Source organism: Salvelinus sp. IW2-2015, linkage group LG10 (assembly GCF_002910315.2).
Source record: "Salvelinus sp. IW2-2015 linkage group LG10, ASM291031v2, whole genome shotgun sequence".
Taxonomy (NCBI): Eukaryota; Metazoa; Chordata; class Actinopteri; order Salmoniformes; family Salmonidae; genus Salvelinus; species Salvelinus sp. IW2-2015.
Genome location: NC_036850.1, coordinates 13,401,761 through 13,426,400, shown reverse-complemented (window position 1 = coordinate 13,426,400; position 24,640 = coordinate 13,401,761). Strand labels below are relative to the sequence as shown.

Below are 24,640 nucleotides of genomic sequence, written 5' to 3'. Positions count from 1 at the left end.
AGCCAAGTGGCACCTGGGAATGATTTAGTTATCTGCTCTGCTGTATACAGCGTCACAGTATCACATACATATTGATGCCCTCTACAGGAGCCTTTTGGCCCACTCCCTGGAGGAGCTCCTCCTAAGTTTCCTCATTAGCGTTGACTATAGGAGTTGGAAAGACAGCACAAACTGATCTGGAACCAGGCTAGCTCTTTGCAGGACATTGGTCTGACTTTCAGAAAATGTGAAGAAAAACAAAATCAGCTTGTTTTACTGAGTCATGTTTCAAAAGGAGCCGAGCGGAGTTGGCAGAGCTCAGCTGATTTAATTTAAACCTCTGATCCTGTCTGTGGTGGTGGAATGTTGTCCTTTTGTTGGTCTGTAGCACATTCTGCCCGTTCCCGACAAAGGCCCATGCCAACTCAAACACATTGGAAACCACTGATTTTGATAACAGGAAAAATATGATATTGTCTCTCTCTCCCTCTCTTTCTGTCAAGGCAAACAGGAACCAGATCTGCTGTTAATCCCCATGTTTGGAATGTGTTGACTTTTCTTTGAGAACAGTTGTGTACTAGTGTGATTACAGCGTTACTACACAGATATAAGAGCAACTTCATCTATCCTTTAAAAGGGGCCAGTGCACACAGTTTGATCTGGGAGCTCTGTATGGGTGTATTGTGCATTGTACTGGCCACAGGGGAGATGCTGGGTGGGGAGAGTAACAAAGGCGTTTGCTTAATTGACCTCAACTTCATTGCATAATAGGCCTTGYGGTGGGGGACACTTCACATTTCACATTTTCACAGTACAACCACATAGTGGGAGGATTGTTGAGATTAAAAAACAACGAGACTTTCTCTATAACCAGATGGAAAATCCCCTCATATCAGGAAATAAGCATACAGAAGGCAATAATAGTGACTATTTTCAAAGGCCGATCTGATTGKATCAAAGACTATCTGATCCCTCTGTGTTTCTCTGAAAGCTGTCKCTCACACTCTCTCCTCTTCATCAATTCTCCAGTTTAACGGAACCTGTTGCTCATTGTAACTGAACTGATCTGAGTGAGCAAAACTCTGTTACCAATTCCTTTCTAAAGTTATTTTTGTTATATGTTATTTCCCATCTGTAGGTAGTTATGAAGTTAAAGGGTTTGCTAGACACCTGTGTGGGTGAATCCAGGCCATGTTCAACGCATCTTTGCTTGTTCAAGATGATAAAAGAATTTGGGCAATGGAAAGTGAGCCGCGGTATAAATCTGAGTGCCTTTGCAGATGGTGATGTTGACTCTGGAAGCCTTACAGAGCGAGTTCTGGCTCCAGCAGTCAGTCCAGGAAACCGCTCTAGCACTAGGGCCATGTGGGACCTCTCCTTTGAAAAACAGAAGTTGAGAGTGCTTTTTTTCACAGCCCATTGTAAGCAATCAGAGAAGCAAATAGAAGGCTGCAGTCGAGGCACACAGGCAGGCACTCCTCTCCAGAAGGCTGAGTGGAGACCAAAGCTACATTCAACTGACAGTCATCAGCGCAGCTAGACCAGCCAGGAAGACAGGGCATTCTCTCACAGCACTAACAGACACTCGCACACCAGCGGCCTCTGAAGCCCACTCCCCCCTCCCGGATATGACTGCTCCTGGACACAGACTGATCCTTAGCCTCTCTAGCCAGCTGTAAGGAGCAGCGAATGGACAGAACCACTGGCATATCCTCCTGCTATCCTCTCCACACCCCCACCACGCGCTGCTCCATACCCCAGAAGAGGATTCATGCTGTGTTGACATAGGCTACAGGTGGTTGGTCGTGTTTGAGTGGCTGTTGGTTGTTTTTCTCTGTGTGGTGGTGAGTTGAGGTGTATTTAGTGTCATGATGATGCTGCCTCTTGTTGTGACGAGCTTGGTGTGTGTACTACTGGGCTCCGGATGGGCCCAGGACCAGGCTGTGGGCAGGATGGCGCTGCCACCCCCTGGAGACAAATGATCCAGTGGGAGAACAACGGCCGGAGGTTCAGCCTCCTCAACAGTGGAGCTGATACGTCCCTGCCGGAGCACAGGAACAGGAGAGAAGTCACAGAGTGGTGGTGGCTGACTCTCGCCCCCGAACCCCCCGCAGACCACAAGGTGGGAATGTACGCAGGCAGGCCCCCTCCAGGGGAGGCTCGGAGACCGTGAGAGGACAGGCCAGACATCCATTTGGCTTCGGACAGGTGCCCGACAACTGGCGCCAGGGCTCCGTGGGGACAGGCTCCACCAACCCCCGCTTCAGGCCATCCACTGGGTCCTCTTCGTCATCCTCATCATCCTTCTCATCTCCTACAACGTCCCTGTCCAACCCTACCCACAATACCCTTCCCTCAGCAGCCCTACCCCTGCCCTATGATCCTAGTGTGGTGGAGGAGCAGGTCGGGGCTACGCAGAGCCACCCTTCCAGAGAGCCACAGGTGGAGGCTATGGTGCTTGTGTGGAGGATATGGTGCTGGTGGTACGAGGATACACTGGAGTCGGGTAGTGGAACTGGTGCTGGTCTGGCACCTGTGGTTCCACGCTCCCCGCAGGACTATGGTGAGGATGGCTACCGTTACTACCAGTCCTATGGCTACGGGCCCAACCCTGCCGTACCTGCCGTGCCTGTTGTGCCAGCACGGGCTGCCCAGCCACCCTTTTCAGATGGCCTGGACCGCAGATACACACACAGCCTCTACAATGGAGGAGAAGATCCTGCTGCTGCTCCGCTGCCGACACAGTGCCCGCTGCCCCGGACAGGACAGTGGCTGGCGCTCAGCCTCCAGTACGAAGCCCCCAGTACAGCAGTTCCCCCGTTCGGTAGACCTCAGGTGCAGCCACAGCTCCCTTCCACCAGCCTGTGGTGCCAGAAGAAACTCCAACATGGCCGTGGAGAACCCCAGCGTCAACGTCGGGAGTGTCTACCGGCCGGAACAGAGAGTACGTGCAATTACATGCACATTAACACATTAACAAGTCATTTAGTTCAACGTCTTATGTCTTATAACAAAGCCAGCCTTTGTCCACTGTCCAACCAAATGTTTTAAATCATCAGAATGTACAGTATTTGTTTTGAAAGTATGAAAGATGATCTGTATGTGGTCCTAAAGAACAAGAGAGATGTCATCTTCTATTTAGTCAACTTTATCTGTTTGATGTGAGCAGTACAAGACAGTCATGCAAACCACAAAGGAACCACCAGATCCTAATGGTAGTGCACATGTGAAGTGGATGATGCACTTGTGGGGTCACATCCAAGTTTTTCCTCAGTTGAAGGAGAGAAAACAAGAAGGGAATGTGGCTCCTCTCCTCTGCTCCTCTGCTGCTTCCTGACAGCGGTGGATAGTGTGAGCCCAAGGGGACAGAACCCTTACCACCTGTCTCCCCAGCTATGTGCCTCAGCAGCTGGAGAAGTACACTGTTTCCTAGAGGTCTTTCATTTCACATCTCGCAGGCCCAGAAACACAGTACATGGAAATCTCTTTTTAAAAACCATTGCTATTTTCTGGTCAAGTCTTTCAATTATATTTGCCAAACAAAAGCAAACTCTACTGAAGGACGGTTAATCTTTTCTACCTCACTCACAGGGGTTATTGAAACCAGGTTTGAGAAAGGCCTGCCAATGTTGTGAGCGCACACACTCGGCTCACTGTCATAGCTTGGGAGTAATAGTCTGCTGAAAATGGCTTGGCTCTTGGGGAGGTCTGGTGTAGAACTGGAATAGAGGTGACCTCGGTGTTGGGGCTGGCTGGAGAGGGTGACTGGGGCCTGGGTGAGCGGGATGGGAGAGAGGGGGGTGCTGCCTGTACCACTCCCAGAGAGAGAGAGAGAGAGGAGAGAGAGGAGGGGGGGGACGGAGAAGTGAAAGTTCCCTGTTTCACATGGTCCATTGCCTCAGGAAATCAAACAAATATTTAGTATGAGCTGGGGTGAAGAGGGAGGGAGGGAGCATCAATAAGCTGCTCTTAGACATGCAGCGGCCCAGCCAAAAGGCCCAGGAGTCGTTTTGTAATTCAAAACACACAATTTCTTGAAAACCAAGGGTAATTGATAGACTCTGTCCTGAGAGCCAATCATAGGGCCGGGTTAGGGAGTATGGTGAGGGTAAGGGGTGGACACCGACTTTGTTATTGGAGCCCAAAGTTAGCAATGTGGAAAACATTTATTTAGAGTAACTGAAGCCSTGTGSCYAAAAGTGACGCAATRGCCAACACGTGTGTGGGKGTTTTCTCTGTTCTAGCTGCTAGGAGCCTCCATGGCCTGAGGGGCTGGGACATCAGATGGGYTKCTCTCCTCTGGTTGGGAGCATGGAYGATTGACWTACACATATCTCTATTCCTCTGCCTGGCCWGGCTGTGCATCAGGCTCTTTAATGTGCCATGTGCTTCAGTTCCATAACTCAGTCTCACTCATTAAGACACTGGAATGTGGAAGCATTCTTCTCTGTCCTAGACGCAGCCAACATGTGTGCAGATGCCTCAGCTTTCTCACACGCCATTTAATCAATGTGATAGAGGTTCTTCCAGTGGGCTGACAGTCAATAGAAGCAAAGGCAGGCTGCAAGGGATCCAATTTAACTGACATACCTTCAAATGTGGAGACCGGATCGCTTTGTTCCCACTCAAATGAATAGGACTCAAATCAAAGACAGATTAGATACAGAGGTATTGAGGGTCACATTTTATTTGGATAGTCTGGCTAGTCCATCTATAGATGCTCTACAGATGGTCATACTATCAACAAACTATCTGTTGATAAGAAACTGCTTGATTAGGTTACAGTTAGGGTTAGGTTTAGAATAAGGGTTAGGGCTAGAGTTAGGGTAAGGGTTAAGTTTAGGTTTAGGATAAGGGTTAAGTTTAGGATTAGGGTTAAGGTTAATAGATAGTCAGTTGAAATGTTAGTGATAGTCTCTAGGTAGTCTGTAGAGCATCTACACATGGACTATCCAAAGTCCACTGGGCACAGACATCAGTTCAATGTCTAGTTTTGATTTATATTTGGTTGAGTTGTCAACTAACGTGAAACAACATTGATTCAACCTGTTTTTGCCCAGTGGGAAGTGTTAATGTATTGAATTGTCAATAGAGATAAGTAGTAACTTGTCTTGTTTATTGCCAAATGGCCTGAATGGGAACAAGATAAATGAGGGATGTGGAAAGAGCCTGTGTTGGTGTGTTGCAATAAGCTCGGACTTGCCTTGTTCATGGAGTGCTGTGACTGCAACCGTCACAGCACTATTATATAGTGCAATATTTGTATTGCACTCTATTCTCTCACCACTCTTAAGCTCTCACGTATTCTCACATGCACCCACTATAATGAAAGAGCTGTTCTCAAAAAATAAATGGCATGCCATTGACTTCGTAAAAGGGATGTGTTTGCATGTTGTGTATTGTACACTTTCAGGGAAAGACATTATAAAAGAACTGGCAAAATCCAACATATTTTCTCTAGTGCCCCACTTAGAATATGATACAGTATGTACAGCCTTGGCAAATGCTTTCGAGGGCTGATCAGCTTTTGGTTCAGACACACTTTATCCCTCTGAAAAATACCCAATTTCCAGTTTCCGGAGATTAGGGGGCTAAAGAACAAAGGCCTTGCCGAAAGAAGAGGGAGAAGAGTCCGCTGCTGGATGGAAAACCTCTGCATTTCACACAGGCCTTACAGTGTTTACATGGTCTGCCCCAGGAAGCTTCCCGTGGCCTGTAAGTCTGCTTCAGAGAGAGATGACAAATAGGATGTGTACACAGTGCTGGGAAAGACAGAACCCTCACTTGAACCRGTGTCTAAACTGGGGAAGGCTCACCTGGACGTTAAACAGGCAGAGGAGATAGGAAGCTTTCTCTGTAGAATTCCTATAAACAAACTGTATCCAAGGCCTGCTGTAAACAACAGTYATGACAGAGTGGGAATAGAAAAGCACAACGCTAAATATCATGTCCCCATATGGCTTCAGTTGTTTTACTGTTTTGTCAATTTTGCTGGAACCAAAATGAAGCAGATGGTAGTTTTTGAATGGTACCAGAGGTCAAAACTTGGGATTGACTTTATGTTGCTCCAACTGGTTCACATTTAAGTGGATGTCTGGCCTTTGAGGTTGAGGTAAAGGGGGAGGGAAGAGGGTGGTGATAAGGTATCCCAGTGACCCTTTCTGGCATGCCCTTTACTGGAAATGGGACACACATTAGCTCTGACAACGCAGGCCTGCTTTTTTATTTATTCTTCTGTTTCTCTGACAGAGTCGGTCACTGGCCCAGTTTAGGAACAGAGGGGTGTGAGATCATTGTTGTTTTACCTTAGCGTGCTGCTCTGTCTCTCTTTCTCTCTCTCTTTCTCTCTCCCTCCATCTCGCTCATTTTCTTGCATTAATGTGAAATATCTTTCCATTTTTGATTACTAGGAGCACACAACAAATATTAAATATAAACGTTGGCTACTGTAGCAGAACAGAATTGCAAGTCTAGTTGATGAAGTTGATTCTCTAATGCTTAGCATTATCCCCTCCAGATATGAATAGTCTGAATGTATTTTTCATGCCAAAGGTTAACATGGAATGACAGGTTCAAATTAGGATTAGTGTCATGAAACAACACATCATATAAGGAGGCCCCAGCGTTTTAGCATAATTATCTCCCTGTGTGTACCAACCATGTTTTCACTTTCACATTCAGGTTTTGATGGAAGAATTTTTTAAAGAATGAATGACTCATTCATGTATACTCCATTTTATTTTTCTTGGCATGATTAGCTTTTTTTGTGTACACTAAGATCAGAATCTATAGTGACCTATAGGGAGGGAGTACTAATCCTTCTGAGATGATCATCAGGAATGTACTGTAATTAGTGATTCCTGACTACGGACCACAGGACCCTTATTTCCACCTATCTGAATGTGCTGCCATATGTAACTTGTGGTCATAACTCTACACTAAATCTTCGGTCCCTCTTTACATGACGTTCAGCTTCTAAAGGCTTCATAAAGCCTTCATAAGCGCTACGTAAAATGATCACCATTGTCAACTGTGACATAACCCCACTATGTCGAATATGATGTAATCATGCTTTATACAGGGTGACATGTTGTGCTGAAGGATGGCACACACTCTAAAGTGATGTCATGTTAGTCACATTATACCTAATCTCATACCCTGTTTTTAACACTTTTTTTGGTAACTACGTGATTCCATATGTGTTATTTCATAGTTMTGATGTCTTAACTATTACTATTATTTGACAATGTAGAAAATAGTACAAATAAATAGAAACCCTTGAATGAATAGGTGTGTCCAAACTTTTGACTGGTACTGTATATATATATATATATGCCACAATCTATCTGCAATATTAAAGATGATTTACCCTCTAAAATCATGATTTGCACACGTCATGTAGCGTAGCCCATAGGCCAATATATTTTGTATCACAAGGTTTGAATCACAACTAAAGTGYCCAAATAACTTCTTATAATTAAGCACATTAATTTGCTTTATAACCGGTGTAGAGCCTAACTGGCATACATAGGCGGCGCGTGAGTTTCAAGTTTGGGGAAGATAACTTCACTATAAAAATGCAATAGAATAGGTCAACTTTTGTACCATGGGGGATAGTAGATTGACAGAGGCTAGTGCTTCTGCTGTTCGTTAGGTCTACTCATCTTGTTGGCTGACGAAAAGTAAATGTGGACAGTTATTCCAATATCTTCAATATGCGCCTCGGAATTTGATAAGAAGGACGCGCGCAGTTGCGTCCCCGATGTGTCTGTCTTCACTTGTAGCCTACAGGCACTGAGATGCTGGTGAGAAGGAACAGATCATGTGACAGTCATTGGTTAATAAGAATTGAGATATCTGAGAGAATCATGGAAGTGAGAGGTGCTTCGAAGCAAGGCTATTAGCAGCCGGGAGAAGGGAATTATAATTATTATATTCAGCCCATAGGTACAACGGCCACTGGCCACAAAAAGACCTGGATGTTTTAAGAGGGCATTACAGCCACACAAGGGGGATGCCGCCAGGAATTTTGAGGCATTATCAAGTGCTTGTCAAATTGTGAATGAGAGACTGATGAAGTGTTTGCAGCCTGCGCAAGAAACAAACTAGAGCTCATGCCATTTATCATCAGAGTCGCATCTTGCAGTCTTAGAATGTATTAAAAATCTAAACATATAGACCTCCCGAGTGGCACAGCGGTCTAAGGCACTGCATCGCATTACAGACCCAGGTTCGATCCCGGGCTGTATCACAACCGGCCATAATGGGAGGTTCATAGGGCGGTGCACAATAGACCCAGCGTCGTCCGGGTTAGGGGAGAATTTGAACGGGGGGGGCTTTACTAGGCTCAATTTTTGTGGCGGGCCGGGAGCCTGCAGGCTGACCCTGGTTGTCAGTTGTTTCCTCCGACACATTGGTGCGGCTGGGTTACGCTGGCGGGTGTTAGGAAGCGCGGTTTTGGCGGGTCATGTTTTGGAGGACGCATGACTCAACCTTCGCCTCCAGAGCCTGTTGGGGCATTGCAGCAATGAGAGGAGAAAAAGGGGGTAAAATGCAAAAGAAATTCTAACATATAGCCCAACGTTTGTATCACAACTAAAGTTTCATAAATAACTCTATATTAAGCATATAGAAGGACCTGTTTCTTTGTTAACCGCTCAACACAGAATAGCCACATGTGTGTAGTCCTTCAGAAATCATTTGGAGAAAATATCCTTTCGCTGTCCAGCGGCAGCACAAGTGGGCATTTGAGCTCATAATATGATCAGTGTCTCGTCGGCAACACTAAAAAAGTACTTCCATGTCACGGAATTTCAGAAATGTTTTAAATAAAAGTACCCAGCGTAATAGTAGAAAAGTGTCAATAACCATTAACGATATATGAAAAATAATTGTCTAAACATTAACAATGATTCATATTTGTTCATTTTCATATAAGTGAGATTTGCATTAAATTTGGGGTTTAAAACATGTTCCAAGGTCAAATAAATGCCCCCAATTCGAATCACTGTATATGGAATACATATTGGCTTAGAGCAAGAAGTATTCTGCGTGCCGGAGTAAAAGTATTGTAGGGTCTCTAGTATGTATAGATGGTGTCATTTCATGGGGCTCTGAATAATACGGTGTTGCTGGCCTTTTACTCAACCAATTCCATTGGCGGCCGAATCACATATGTGCTTACTGCACTACAGAAAACCTGCTAACCAAACAACATTCAAAAATCTTAGTTTCTTAGATTTTTTCCAGACCTCAAAAGTCATCCCCTAATGTAGTTTAAGCATTGTTGTGAACACAAAAAATCAAATTTGGTTGTTTTTCTATTAAAAAAATGTTTAAAAAACTGGGGTAAACCAGAAGAAATGGGGGAAATCAAAAACAAATATTTTTTAAGGGACACATTAGAGCGTGTGTCCTTCTGCTGCACAGCATTTTGGGGAAAGTTGAGTTCAGGTCCAATATTGACTATGCACCCAAGAGGGAAAGAGTTTGGGCCATCCTAGAAATGTTTTAGTGAATTAATATATGACATTTAGCAGACGCTTTTATCCAAAGCGACTTACAGTCATACGTGAATAAATGTTTACGTATGGGTGGTCCTGGGAATCAAACCCAATATCCTGGCGTTGCCATGCTCTACCAAGATGTATGACAGGTTTAGAAATGCTTTGTGAAGCCTCAATTTAATATGATTTATAAGGCCTTTATTAAGCGGTGCTTATACCACCCTTTATAAAGCACAAGTTTATGTCATATTTGACAGAGTGGGTTATGTCACATTTGACATTGGTGGTTATGTCACGCAGTTATGCCACATATATGAAGCATTTATAAAAGCATGAAATACGGTTATAAATGGTTTGTAACACATGTATGTAGTGTTTAGGAAGGCTTTATAAGCTGCACGTCATTAAAAGCGGGAACTTCTACTGCATCTGTATCAAAGTCCTTACAATAACACAACGCAGGGTAATGAAATATAGCTGATAAACAGGTGTAAAGCTGTGCTGTTTTATTTGAGGAATGATCTCACTGGTCGGTGCACCACAGCAATACTCTATATTATGTCAAGGGAGGAAGCAGACCTGTAAAAGTTGACATTGGCATCAAGGTATTGATACTAACATGATTGAATCAATTGCTGTCGAAGGATACTATGTGTTGAGCCAAGTGTGTTGTTCTAGGTTTGCCAGACCTGGTTCCTGATCCCAACTATGTGCAGGCCTCCACGTACATCCAGAGGGCTCACATGTACTCTCTCCGCTGTGCTGCTGAGGAGAAATGCTTGGCAAGGTAAGAGACCATTTTAAACCTTTTAAGTGTTTTAATAAGTGTCTGTGTTTGCTTTGGATGAGGAGAACATACAATAACTTTGTTAGTAGTCACTCTGCACACTTTAATGGCATGAAAGATTATCACCAGTTTTTGTAAGCCAGTATACACATTCTGATGGACAATCAGTCTCCTCCAGTTAGAACAGATTGAAAGATTCCATGTGCCTATGCGTGAATATTAGCATATTATGTCTCAGCGCCGGACTGTTTTATCTACGTGCTTAGTAAATGTACTCCTTATCTAAGCTGCAGTATATAAAGTTTGGAACCCAGTTCACAGTGCAACATCAATAACCTGAAATCTGGTCACCTAGGCCTGTCACTAAGGCTGCATTTATACAATTTGGATGTGTTGCCACTAACTGGTCTTTTGACCAATCAGATCATGTATTTTGCCAATAATTGGGCAAAAGATCAGATTTTGGCTGCCTGTGTAAACGCAGCCTAAGGCTTGCCTATGTAACATGGCCTGTCAGTAAACGGTTCTCTGAGTGGTTTGGTCTGCAGTCGCAGCACACATAATGTTCCTCTGACTTTGACCCCAGGGTTAGATGGGTACGGTACAATTGCCCAGATAGCAGAGCATTTAAATGATGGCGATGAACTTTGTTGTCCCACTGCCTCTCCTGGTTGCCCTCCTTCCCATCTCAAGCACAGCCATTCCTCGAAGCCCTCTCATATCCTGTCTGTGTTATCAGCGATCATGGACAGATGGCCTTGTATAATGTGCTATACACCCCAATGTCAACAACAGCCATAAGATGAATTACAATGATTTTTACTGATACTTTGGAATGCAGGTTATTATTAAAACAATTCTAAAAAATGTGTTCATATTGGACTTCTCTACACAGTGTATGCCTGTCCACTTCAAAGCTTTCCTTGCTACAAAACTGAAAACGTGTGCAGTAGGCTATGGAGATTAATCACAGTAATCTGTAGTGTGAATTATTTATTTAACATATTTTTTCCCCCCAGCTTTTCCAGACCCGCTTAATTCTGTCTTGTTGCAGGAACACATTGTGAGCCTGAGGTATCAGAAACTCACCGGGACAACCATTGGGAGACTAGTTCTCTGTAGCCATCTGTACTTTCCTTCACTCATTGCTATTCCATACTTTGTGTTTGTCTTCCCACAGCACTGCCTACAGCGCTGAGACTACAGACTATGACGTCAGAGTCCTGCTTCGCTTCCCACAGAGGGTTAAGAACCAGGGGACGGCTGACTTCATGCCCAACCGACCTCGACACACCTGGGAGTGGCACAGCTGCCATCAGTGAGTAACCAGTGTTTCCCCAAACCCATACAGTATATGCTATTGGTTTATGATACTCAAATCAAATTGTATTTGTCACATGCGCCAAATACAACAGGTGTAAACCTTACAGTGAAATGCTTACTTACAAGCACTTAACCAACAATGCAGTTTTAAGATAAATACAAAAAAATAAAAAAATAAAGTAACAAATAATTAAAGAGCAGCAGTAAAATAACAATAGCGAGGCTATATACAGGGGGTATCGGTACAGAGTCAATGTGCGGGGGCATCGGTTAGTCGAGGTAATTGAGGTAATATATACATATAGGTAGAGTTATTAAAATGACTATGCATAGATAATAACAGAGAGTAGCAGCAGCATAAAAGAGGGGGGGGCAATGCAAATAATCTGGGTAGCCATTTGATTAGATGTTCAGGAGTCCCGCTCCTTGAAAGCGGCAGCTCTACTCTTTAGCTCAGTGTGGATGTTGCCTGTAATCCATGGTTTCTGGTTGGTGTATGTACGTACAGTTCATGTGGGGACGATGTCATCGATGCACTTATTGATGAAGGCAGTGACTGATGTGGTGTACTCCTCAATGCCATTGGTAGAATCATGGAACATATTCCAGTCTGTGCTAGCAAAACAGTCCTGCTTCCTGCTTTAGTTTTTGCTTGTAAGCAGGAATCAGGAGGATAGAATTATGGTCAGATTTGCCAAATGGAGGGCGAGGGAGAGCTTTGTACCCGTCTCTGTGTGTGAAGTAAAGGTGGTCTAGAGTTTTTTTCCCTCTGGTTGCACATTTAACATGCTGGTAGAAATGAGGTAAAACGGATTTAAGTTTCCCTGCATTGAAGTCCCCTGCCACTAGGAGCGCCGCCTCTGGATGAGCGTTTTCCTGTTTGTTTATGGTGGTATACAATTCATTGAGTTCGGTCTTAGTGCCAGCATCGGTTTGTGGTGGTAAATAGACAGCTACGAAGAATATAGATGAAAACTCTCTAGGTAGATACTCTACCTCGGGCAAGCAAAACCTCGATACTTCCTTAGATATCGTGCACCAGCTGTTGTTTACAACTATACACACAGCGTCACCCCTTGTCTAACAGAGGCTGCTGTTCTATCCTGCCGGTACAGTGTATAACCCGCCAGCTGTATGTTATTCATGTCATCGTTAAGCCACGACACTGTGAAACACAAGATATTACAGCTTTTAATGTCCCGTTGGTAGGAAATACGTGCTTTTAGTTTGTCCATTTTATTATCKAGCGATTGTACATTGGCAAATAGGACAGATGGCAAATGCAGATTAGCCACTCGTCACTGGATCCTCACAATGCACCCCGATCTCCTTCCGCCAAACCTCAGTCTCTTTCTCCTGCAAATGATGGGGATGAGGGCCTGTTCGGGTGTCTGGAGTAAATCCCTCTCGTCCGGCACATTAAAGAAAAATTATTTTTCCAATTCAAGGTGAGTAATCGCTGTTCTGATGTCCAGAAGCTCTTTTCTGTCATAAGAGAAGGTAGCAGCAACATTATGTTCAAAATAAGTTACAAACAATGCGAAAAAACTACCAAATAGCACGGTTGGTTAAGAGCCCATAAAACAGCAGCCATCCTCTCCGGCGCCATTGTACACAACCTTGCTATGCTAAAAACGGTAAGATCCTTGCTCTACAGGGTTAATCAGATTTGCTGTTTCATGTGACATTTCAAGTTGGCTGTTTAGCTCATTCGTTTTGTATTAGTTTGGTTAGCTGAGGTCAGTGCGTTCACATTTGCTCTTTTTGGTGAAATCATGACTTTACTTAATACAGTATGTCATGACATCACTGATATGTTTGGACACTCTCTGCCCTGCCCTTCCTCTATGACCTTGCGTTCCACAACGGTTTTATTGGTCACAGTATGTCTGTGTTCCTCGGGTTTGTGCAACAAGTCTCAGGCTGTACTTACTGTCCTCAGCTCTATGGAATGTTGACTGCCCATTAGCAGATTGGCAATGTTGCCTGGTGACATCACTGTTCGTTTATACATTGGTTTCCAGGGCGGGATTTAGCCAACGCAACAGCTCGATTTGACTGGCCAATGGAAATGTAATAGAATCCATAAATGTTCCTGTCAATCTGAGCCCTGGCATCATAGGCCTGGTGCCTGGTATTATATGATGACATGGATTTGTGTTAGTGGAACAACACAGAACACAGTAACAAGTGTGCTTGTTTGAGAAAAGAACAACTCTTTACCAAATCAACTTCACTGTCCTACATTTTGCCCCCCAATGGAATATTTGAATACAATGTGTAGTCAGTATATGACCCCTTAATCCATCCCTATTTTAATTTGTGTATTGAGCAAATGTTATACGGTACAGAAAGTTGAGGATAAAACCTTAGAATCCGTGTTTTATGGAGACAAACAGATAGCATGAACTCTGTTTCATTTAAATACAGTGTGCATCATTAGATTCAGATTTCTCTATAAAAAAATATGTACATCTCAATATAACATTTATGTCCATTTACACAATAGAGTGATCAATAATGATCAAACAGTACAATAGATGTACACAGTTAAAATCCGGATGATGTACAGTGCCTTCAGAAAGTATTCAGACCCCTTGACTTTTTTCACATTTTGTTATGTTACAGCATCATCCTAAATATATTTTTTTCTTCATCAATCTACACACAATCTACACACAATACCCAATAATGACAAAGCAAAAACAGTTTTTTTTTTTAAATGTTTACTAATTTATTTTAAAAAATGTAAATAAGAAATATCACATTTACATAAGTATTTAGACCCTTTACTCAGTACTTTGTTGAAGCACCTTTGGCAGCGATTAGTCTTCTTGGGTATGAAGCTACAAGCATGGCACACCTGTATTTGTGGAGTTTCTCCCAATGTTCTCTGCAGATCCTTTCAAGCTCTGTCAGGTTGGATGGGGAGGCGTTGTTGCACAGCTATTTTCAGGTCTCCCCAGACATGTTCGATCGGTTTCAAGTCCGGTCTCTGGCTGGGCATACAGAGACTTGTCCCAAAGCCACTCCTGTGTTGTCTTGGTTGTGTGCTTAGGGTCGTTGTCCTGTTGGAAGGTGAACCTTCGCCCCAGTCTGAGGTCCTGAGCGCTCTGGAGCAGGTTTTCATCAAGGATCTCGCTGTACTTTGCTCCGTTCATCTTTACCTCGATCCTGACTAGTCTCACAGTCCCTGCCCCTGAAAAACATGCCCACAACATGATGCTGCCACCACCATGCTTCACCGTAGGGATGGTGCCAGGTTTCCTCCCAGACGTGACACTTGGCATTCAGGCCAAAGAGTTGAATCTTGGATTCATCAGACCAGAGAATCTTATTTCTCATGGTCTGAGAGTCTTTAGGTGCCTTTTGGTAAACTCCAAGCTGGCTGTCATGTGCCTTTTACTGAGGAGTGGCTTCTGCCTGGCCACACTACCATAAAGGCCTGATTAGTGGAGTGCTGCAGACATGGTTGTCCTTCTGGAAGGTCCTCCCATCTCCACAGAGGAACTCTACCCTTCCCCAGATCTGTGCCTCGACATAATCCGACCTCATTGCTTGTGAGACCTTACATAGGCAGGTGTGTGCCTTTCCAAATCATGTAAAATCAATTTAATTTACCACAGGTGGACTCCAATCAAGTTGTAGAAACATCTCAAGGATGATCAATGGAAACAGGATGCAACTGAGCTCAATTTCGAGTCTCATAGTAAAGGGTCTGAATACTTATGTATATTAGGTATTTCTATTTTTATAAATGTTATACATTTGCAAACATTTCTAAAAAACGGTTTTCACTTTGGCATTATGGGGTATTGTGTGTTGATAGTTTTTTTTTTTTCATCCATTTCAGAATAAGGCTGTAACGTGACAAAGTGTGGAAAAACTCAAGGGGTCTGAATACTTTCCGAAGGCACTGTACATGCAGATATTCAGATTATGCTCCTCTTTTCTTCTCTTTATTTTTATGTAGCACAAGCATTACCTCTAAGGTCAAAGGCCATGGCTACTGTTTGCCCAGGTGTTATGTGATACATTTCTGGGCTTCCTGTAATCTGGTTGGACTGTATGGAATGCAAACACCATCCACTAAATATTTCCCCCCCTTCTCCTGCCTGGCCTCCTGGAAGTCTTTGTATTGCATTTTAACACAACTGGAAAATTACTTGTGGTTATAAAGTGCAAAGTGGGATTGGAATGTTTTGTATGTTAGGATTACAAGCCAGTCTTATTCCAGCCTTCTCTCTGTGTCCTTCCAAAAGTTAAATCTCTCTAGTTGACATAGTCACAAGGGGAGATTCAGGATTCCAAGGCGAGGAAAAGGGCCCTCCAGCCCAGACAGCTCTAGGCCCAGTGTCTCCCTGTCTGTCCCACTCTCACAGAGAGATAACAATCTCAAGGCTACCATCTATAAATAAACGTCTGTCGTGGGGAAAAAATTATGGCCATATTTGAAACACCTATTGCACTGAACACCTGCCTCAAAACCCCTGCCCATAGACACATACACACAAACACACAAACACACACACACACACACACACAAACACACTCACACACACCACATACAGAGGGTGTTTTGCAGAGAGCTGCCCTCTCAGGATACCCAGTGTGCAGCCCTTTCAATTCCTCTGGGTTTACAGATTCCCTGTGTAGTCGGTGCAGATTCCCCCTTAGAGAATCGCAAGGTGTAGCTTTAAGCCTGCGGAAAACACACTGTTCCTCACCTGAGAGGAGCTGTTTACCATCTCCAACTGCTATGGAACGAATTACTTCTTCCATTTGTCACTTCCTCCATTGGTGGAAAGTACCCGTCTGCCTTTCCCTCCAAGCCTCCATTCAATCTTTAATGACTACGCCAGTAAAAAGTTGTAGCTATGTTAAAACAGGGAGCATGAGGTAAGGAGACTGGGTTATTATTTATACAGTCTGAGTCCTACTGACTGAACCAGCTCCAGCACTTACCACACCTGCACTGCATTCACCAAAACAAACACTGACAAAATTCTTAGTGTCTGGAATCTGGAATGTGACTTTCGGTAAAAATTGCAAGAAAGGGTGATTCATTTCAATAATTAGGATTAGGATACATTTAAGTACATGTGAGATGAATAGGTTGACAAAGCACTCCAGCTTTTCAGCCATTAGACACTGTGTTCACAGTTCAGATGACGTCTTTCATAGGAAATCTAACTTGGCTGAAATACGAGGCCATTACTGTATCTGGGAATCAAGATGCAGTATGTTTTACATTTACCATGCTGCCATTTATTCCAAACAGCAGGAGACTGAATAAGACAGAGGAAGCCTTCTTATTCACAGTACAACACTGTTWCTAATGCATATTTAAAGGAATCCCCCATGTATGTCACTTGTATTCTCAACCTTACAGTGTAACAGTATCGGTCGGATTTATCTGAGTACCACAGTGTTAACAGTTAGTATGGAAAGGATATTCACAACATGCTGTTCTGCAGAGGGCAACAGTAAACAGCCAGCCCTCTCAGGTCACTGTCTGACACTTGGCATCGGCCCACATCCCAGCTACAAGATGGTGCAAGGCTATTAGAGTAAATGATTTCAGATGGACCAGCACCGGCAGTACACTGAGATACGGAGTGGTGTAACTCATTTCACATTCTGAGGATATGATTTGTTCTCATGGGTAACTAGGCTAGCAGTGGCAAAATCCAGCATTCCAACACTGTTAAAGCTGTGTAAACACACACACACATACACAAACGCAAGTACTGACAAAGACGCATTCACACACACACGAATACATGCTCAATCCTTCACTTATCTTGCGGTAGTGATTAAAACTTTCCAGATTGATATAAAGTAACTAACGAGACCTCAGACATCAATCGATTGTTAATGTCTTGCTTCATCAGTGCCTGGTTGTAGGTATTAATTACATTCTAGTCTCCTTTGGTACGTTGTGATATGCTTAGTAAGCTGCACCGAGTTGAAGTGTTGACAGGTGAGGGCAATGGGCTGTTCAAATAAACAAGCACACCTAATTTAAAGACTTTGGATGGTGGCCTGCAGTAAACAGTTTGCTATGTGTTGGTTTACTGATTATCATGTAATTATCATTTATGCAAATTGAGCACGTCTCTAGTATTGGTTGTTGTACCTGTCATTAACTGAATTTAAAAATGTTAAAATTGGACTCTTCTTTGTTCCCCTGCTGACCACCCTGTTCCATGCCTCCTCTCTCTCCTGCGCTACACACAGACGCGTTTTACCTGTCACAAATGCATTTTTATATGGTAATAGTGGACATTTATTCCCCTCTTGTTGCACTACCAACCACCTATTTGCCCTTCTGTCTACCCACAGACACTACCACAGCATGGATGAGTTCAGCCACTATGACCTGCTGGAGGTCACCACAGGAAGGAAGGTGGCTGAGGGACACAAGGCCAGCTTCTGTCTGGAGGACACCACCTGTGACTTTGGTCACCTGAAGCGTTATGCCTGCACATCTCACACTCAGGTAGATACACCAACACATCTCTCTAAGGTAGATTTGCCAATACACTTGGCATGGCATCATTCATTTGTCCGAAGGCAAGTCGGTGTCATGGTCTTGCAGCAGGTACTGCAACAAGGTATCATCATCTGAGTTCTGCTATTAACCACAACATGTCTCTTGTTTAACAGTTCTTCCACCCCACTCAGTCTTTCTATGAGTCAGAGATGGTGCAGGCACGTCTCTCTGCTGCTGAGCTATAAGCATAGTCTGTTCATGTTCCACATGAATAACTCTCCTCTATGTTCCTCCAGGGTCTGAGTCCGGGCTGCTACGATACGTACAACGCTGATATTGATTGCCAGTGGATCGATATAACAGACATCCAACCTGGGAACTACATACTAAAGGTGAGACTAAGAGCAGAGGAAAGTTCTGATGTGTACTTGGTAATCTTCCAGGAAGGRGACATTCCAAAGGCAACATTCCATAGGAAAAGGTTACCGGGAAAAGGTATCTGAAAGTTTTACATTTGGAAAGTTGTCTAAAGCTATAAAACATTACGTTTCCTAGACTGTGGCTCATACCGATCTACTCGTTTTGACTGCAATTCAGTCCCATCGCTCTCTGCCTGTCTGTGTTGACCTCAAGTGTMTCAATGAGGGACGAATCTTAACTTGGGTTGCATGTAGTGGACAGTAATATTTGACATGTCTATATACAGTATATATGATATTATAAATACCTCACARGRGACTCGTAAGAAGAATAAACAATTAGCCTATTCAAATGTTTCTCTGACTCCATAAAGATAATTCAAATATACAAGCAAGCATTAAGCAATGCGTTGACGTTGACTAGCAAGAATTGGTCTGAGAATTGTCTATATCAAAGGCAGGTATTTAATTAACATTGTACAATGAATGGATTCACCTACAAGCCGTAAAGCTTATTACAAAGCATTGCCGTGCGGTAGCAGAGAGAACAGTCTATGACTTGGGTGACTGGAGTCTTTGACAATGTTTTGGGCATAGACTGGATACAGGATAAGAGAGAGATCAAAGGCATTTCATTCCATTTATAACATCTGAAGGTGTAACCTTTCAACCCAAAACCAACCACCATTGAGCAATCAAATGATACCAAGTTTACAGTAACCTGAACACTCCCAGGCCCGATCTCCACAGGGTGTCACAGCATTTAAATGCTTGTATGGGGGATGACAGCAATGTAAATAAGGCAGAATTCCTGAGATATTTTTGCATATAGTAATTCAGAGTTCACCGTTATACAGATACAAGTAACCACAGAGATCATACAAACATATAGAGAGCATCAGAGTTATCCTCAGTGAACAGTAACCACAGAGATCATACATACATATAGATAGCATCAGAGTTATTCTCAGTGAACAAGTCTCAGATAGAAACCATACGTGGATACTATAGTATTATTCTATCACATTCAATATCCGGTGCTCTGGATACTGTAACAGAGATAACAGAGATACAACCTTGGCCCCTCAGAAGGGAAAGAGCTGACTAGTCCTTGGACATTGGCCCTTGTTCCTGAACCATTTGCCATGTAACTCCAGGTGTCAGAGAGCACATAAATTAGCCTACAGCACACATATAGCTATCTTAATTCCTCATCAATTCCCCATTGACATCAACAGATGATTTAAGCAGCACTTCAAATGTTTTATTTACACATACAGAATCTCAAGTCAAGATTCTCCGTCCGGTCTCTGCCAGAATTCCACTGATAATAGTACTGTGTAAGTGATTGTTTTATTCCTACCTGCCCAGCTGTAGTGGTATCCTCTTGTGTCCTCCTCTGCCTCTCAGCTCCAGGTCAACCCCAAGTACCTTATCTTGGAGTCTGACTTCACCAACAATGTGGTGAGGTGRAATATCCACTACACGGGACGCTTRGTCACAACAACCAACTGCAAGATATCTCAGTGAGTACAGCAACGTCTCTTTATTATGCCAAACTACCTGATATAATGTTTTTTAGTTCATTACCTAATGATTCTGTGAATCATGTTCATCAATGTCACCAAGATGAATGATTACTGGCTATTGGGACTTTCAATGGGTTGATTAGGAAGTGCATTATTACACTCCGAATTACTGCTAAATCCATCTCTTTTTATGAAAGAGACTCAGCTTCAGAGCATACTTTATCCGAGCAATGAAAATGTACAAGTGAGGTGGTAAATCACCTCTAGTTCTATGGAGTATATAGGGAGTACACAGATAATTAAATGGTGAGTGGGCTAAAGCATTCAGAAAACCAACTGACCCTTTATTTGACATTGGAATGATARAGAAACGTATAATGACAGTATATACCCTATGTGTATGTCCTAGTTGTGAATAACTAACAACAAACATGCTATTTCGTMTTTTTATTGTTTTCTTTCAGTTTTCTTTTTTGTGATAGGGACAGAAAGCATGTGGGGAGGCTAGGAGACATTTATATTGTAAAGTTTCTTTTGTGTGTTTTTTGGGATGATTGATCAGGTCAAAGGTTAGGTTTAAATTCTAAACTCCAGCTCAATGTGACTTGGATTTAAATGGAAAAGCGCTGAGACTGGTGCAAAACAAATATGGTGGAAGGAAACTCGCTCTCACCCATGTTTACGCCAATCCAATGCTTTTTAACTTTAGTGGTACATATAAGAAGAACAGGGGCAGACTGGGACCAAAAATCGGCCCTGATACACCAGGCATTTTTTTCACTTGAGGCCCCCTCACCAGCCCATTTTATTTCTTTAAGGCCCCCATTATTAGCCAGATAATGATGATTTTGCACAACAACAAAAAAGTTAGACAGGCCCACTGGGCTAAAAATGCACCACCCCATCTGACATTTCGGCATGTCCGTTCATTAAGAAGAATCAAGTTGGCTACTTCGCCAATTTCGTTCCTTGTTAGCTAGTGATAGCTAGTGACAGTAATGCACAAATTAGGCCTATTTGAAACTTACCCATCTCCTGGCAGCATTTACCGMCCCGGTTCAGTAGCTTTAAAACACTTCAAAAGCATGACAACCCCATTGAAATTCGATTTCTGTCKAAAAAAAWAWAWAWTTAAACTGAACATAATTCATGATTGTTATATTTTCTTTTAGTTCGTTTTGGTGTCAAAGATAATAGTTGTAGTTTTTCAAACAGGTTTGCTCATTATTTTATTAAAGTAGTTTTTTCATGATTTGTTTTCGTTTTAGCTTCAGTTTAAGTTTACTATAATAACGTTGCCTCGGTCTACAGAAAAGGCCTTTAGTAAGAATGTGTGGACAGGTACACTAACCTCTCTGTCTCTCCGTGTTATGAACACCCGTCTCATTGTGTTGTTTGTTCTGTGTCCATCCTGAAGGTCCTGATCGGACGTGGGAAGGCTGCCCAGCCAGGGCGAGTCCTCCAGGACAGTGCTGTTCCATTGAAATGTGAATGGAATTAATTTTGTTATTGTTGTTGCTGTTGTTTTGTTTGTGCTGTTTTTGGTTTCCTGGGCCCAGAGTGAACAAGGGTTCCAGTGGCACTGAAGAAAACATGGGGATATTTACACAAGCACACAAACTGAAAACCCATAKCAAACTCAACACTCCAGTCTCCCACAGTCTCCATTGTTGTTTTCCTTCTATATTATCCACAACCTTCTCTCCCAGACCAACCCCACTGCTCGTAGTTCTACTCTGACAGCCTTAATGAGGCTTTTGTCCATGAAATAGTAAACATCTTGGACATTGTGAGTACGTTGCTCACAGCTGTAAGCAGAGTGGCTTGTTTTGGTTTTAAATAAGGTGTGCAATGGAGCTGGTGCTGAAATTAGTGGTCCCAGACGAGTCTGGGCTCAACTGCTATCCAACAAATAAAAAAAATWGTGCATTCATCCATGCTGTCTGGGAGGAAGACATGGCAGCCCAGCCAGTGACTCACTAGGACCATTATAGTGTTGTTTTTTTCCTTCTCTCTGCCTCTTTGTGCCAGGTTGAAAACAATGTGATTCTCTGGGCACATCTGCATAGTGTAATATTATCGAGAGACTAGAGAGAGGTGAGTTGCCAGGTCTTGTTTGTTTGCACACGTTAGTCTCCATCAAGTAGTCACTCAACATAAAGAGGCTGTCAGAACCCAGAGCGTTACCGCCTCTAAAAAACGTCAAAGTCAGTTTTCGTCCTCGTCCTTCATTTTTGTATTTGTCTCACAAGAAAACATAAAGCTTAGTTGGCAGAACTGCCATTTATTTTCAACCAGGTGCTTTCCAGAATTAAACTTACAATGGATTTTTCTTTTTCAACTACCAACACTGGTCAGATGCCAAATAGGTTATCTGTAGCTTTGTAAGAAGAATGCACATGACAATTAACCCACTGATGCATGGTTTTAGCTATAGAGAACCGTACTTGTTTTAATTGATTGTATTTGGATTATTCTCTTTTTTAATGAAAGGGTCTTTAGTACTGTGTTTGAATTGTTGCTGTATTTGTGAAATTCCAGGAACTCATATATCGTTTTTATATGCAAATCCAGATCATACTTTTGATTTGTTCAAATTGAGTGTGTTGCGGCAGAGAGTGACTGTAAAGAAGAAACTACTGTTGTAAAAACCTATCGTCGTGATGCGTTACGCTAGTAGGTTTAGCCTGGCATTACAGACAGACAGAGTGCCAAAATGCCGCCTCTACCTACCTCTCAAAGAGTGAGCTATTGTTTCCAGTTGAGTGTACGGTTTCTATCAGACATCCCTGTGATGATGGCCCACTATGGCATCCCACACACTCCGTTGCAACACACGCCTACAGTAAAACACTTAGAAACATGAACAAATGCAGAACAGGTCTAGTCTTGTATTCTGTTTATATACCATATTACACGTTAACATTACCATTTTAACATTGTACATAGTAGTCTATCAATGCTGTCATTGACCAACACTTCTTTGTATTCTGGTTGCTCTTGATATTGTATGTTTACCAAGACAGGTGGAAAGTATAATTAGGAGATTCTATTCAATCAGACTTGTGGATTATAGCAGGTATCATTAAATATAAGAGTATATGTTAATTTGCTTGAGTTCTTCTCTTCTTGAACACCTGTCAAAAATGACATACCCAATAAAGACATACATTTACACCTCTATAAGGTGTTTGGACTGACATGTGACTGTTGTTTACAGGCTGTAGTTACCGATGTGGTTTCTGTCACTGTGTTTAAAAAAAAAGAAACTATTTTTGTGGAATAATAACGCAATTATGGATCAAAAATGTATTCAAGGCATGCACGAGACATAAACATTAGAGCAAGCTGGAAAGTACTTAAACTTCCAGTTTCATGTGTGTATCTCATGTTAGGATTTGGACATATATCCATTTTGATATGGCACTTCATTTTATTGTCCCTATTATGTGTAAATAAGAATTCCATAGTCAGTTTGGGATTCCACTGCTCCGGAGCGTTCACATAATAGGCCACACATCCAAACAAACAGTGCCCTGAGATTTGAATATTGAAAAGTTATTTATGGTTTCCTACTCTGAAAATGTCAGGTGAAGGTATGTTTAATGCATTATGGCATTTACTGTAGGTCTGTCTGTGTAGTCGTGTACATTTATCATGCAGCATCCGTGCAGGAATGCAAAAGAGACCTTTTCAGATTCACAACAATATACAGTGAATACAAATATATAGACAGCTGTTCATGGCCAAGCAAGCGACATGGCTGTCTCATTTGTGTTGTGCATTCATCATGTGATATCGTACCACTAATTACTTTGTGTCTCGGGGCAGGCTTGGTGGTCATCAGTCTCTCTCTATGTTAGTAAGCCTGAAACAGAGCACACATCTCCTGTCCGGAGACATGTTGTAAGATCAGCTTGATTGGGCTGGCTTTACATTTGAACATCATTATGGGCATCCAATGCCATTTTTTATAAAAAGCAAAAGCTTCCTCAAATGACCCCAATACTGAAAAGTAACATTTGTTGACGTGTTTCTCTATAATGATGCTTTTCCAACAGCAGCTGAAAGGCTTTTACTGAGCATTCCTGACCCCACAGTACAGGCCAATCTAACTAGACTACAAATATGTGGGTTAGTGATACACACTTAAAGCAACAAGAGGTAACAGGAAAGCCTGAGTAGGGYGTATAGYACATATCACAGCAAGCAATYTCCACCCMTTTGAAGACTTCCTAAAAGCAACAATCACCTTCAGTAGAAAGGTTATTAGAAGGTTCTCTAAACAAAGAAGAGTTGATTTAGTTTCTTTGAAAAACCCAATGGAAGAGAATGAAAGGAGAAAAGAACAGATACAACCCACCTACACACACACACACACACATACTAACACACACACACACACACACACACTAACACACACACACACACACACATACTAACACACACACACAGAGATGCTGAGTGAAAGTGTTTGAGGATATTTCACAGGCTTGTCTCACCAGGAGAGTGGAGCAGCCTAGATTCATACCACACAGAGAGAGAGGCTGAGTGAAAGTGTTTGAGGATATTTCACAGGCTTGTCTCACCAGGAGAGTGGA

The 24,640-nt window shown here is 42.7% G+C and overlaps 1 pseudogene; it reads left to right on the top strand.

The window, feature by feature from the left end:
• Positions 1–1,587: 1,587 nt before the first annotated feature.
• Positions 1,588–23,239, top strand: LOC111969106 (lysyl oxidase homolog 1-like; annotated as a pseudogene).
• Positions 23,240–24,640: the final 1,401 nt, after the last annotated feature.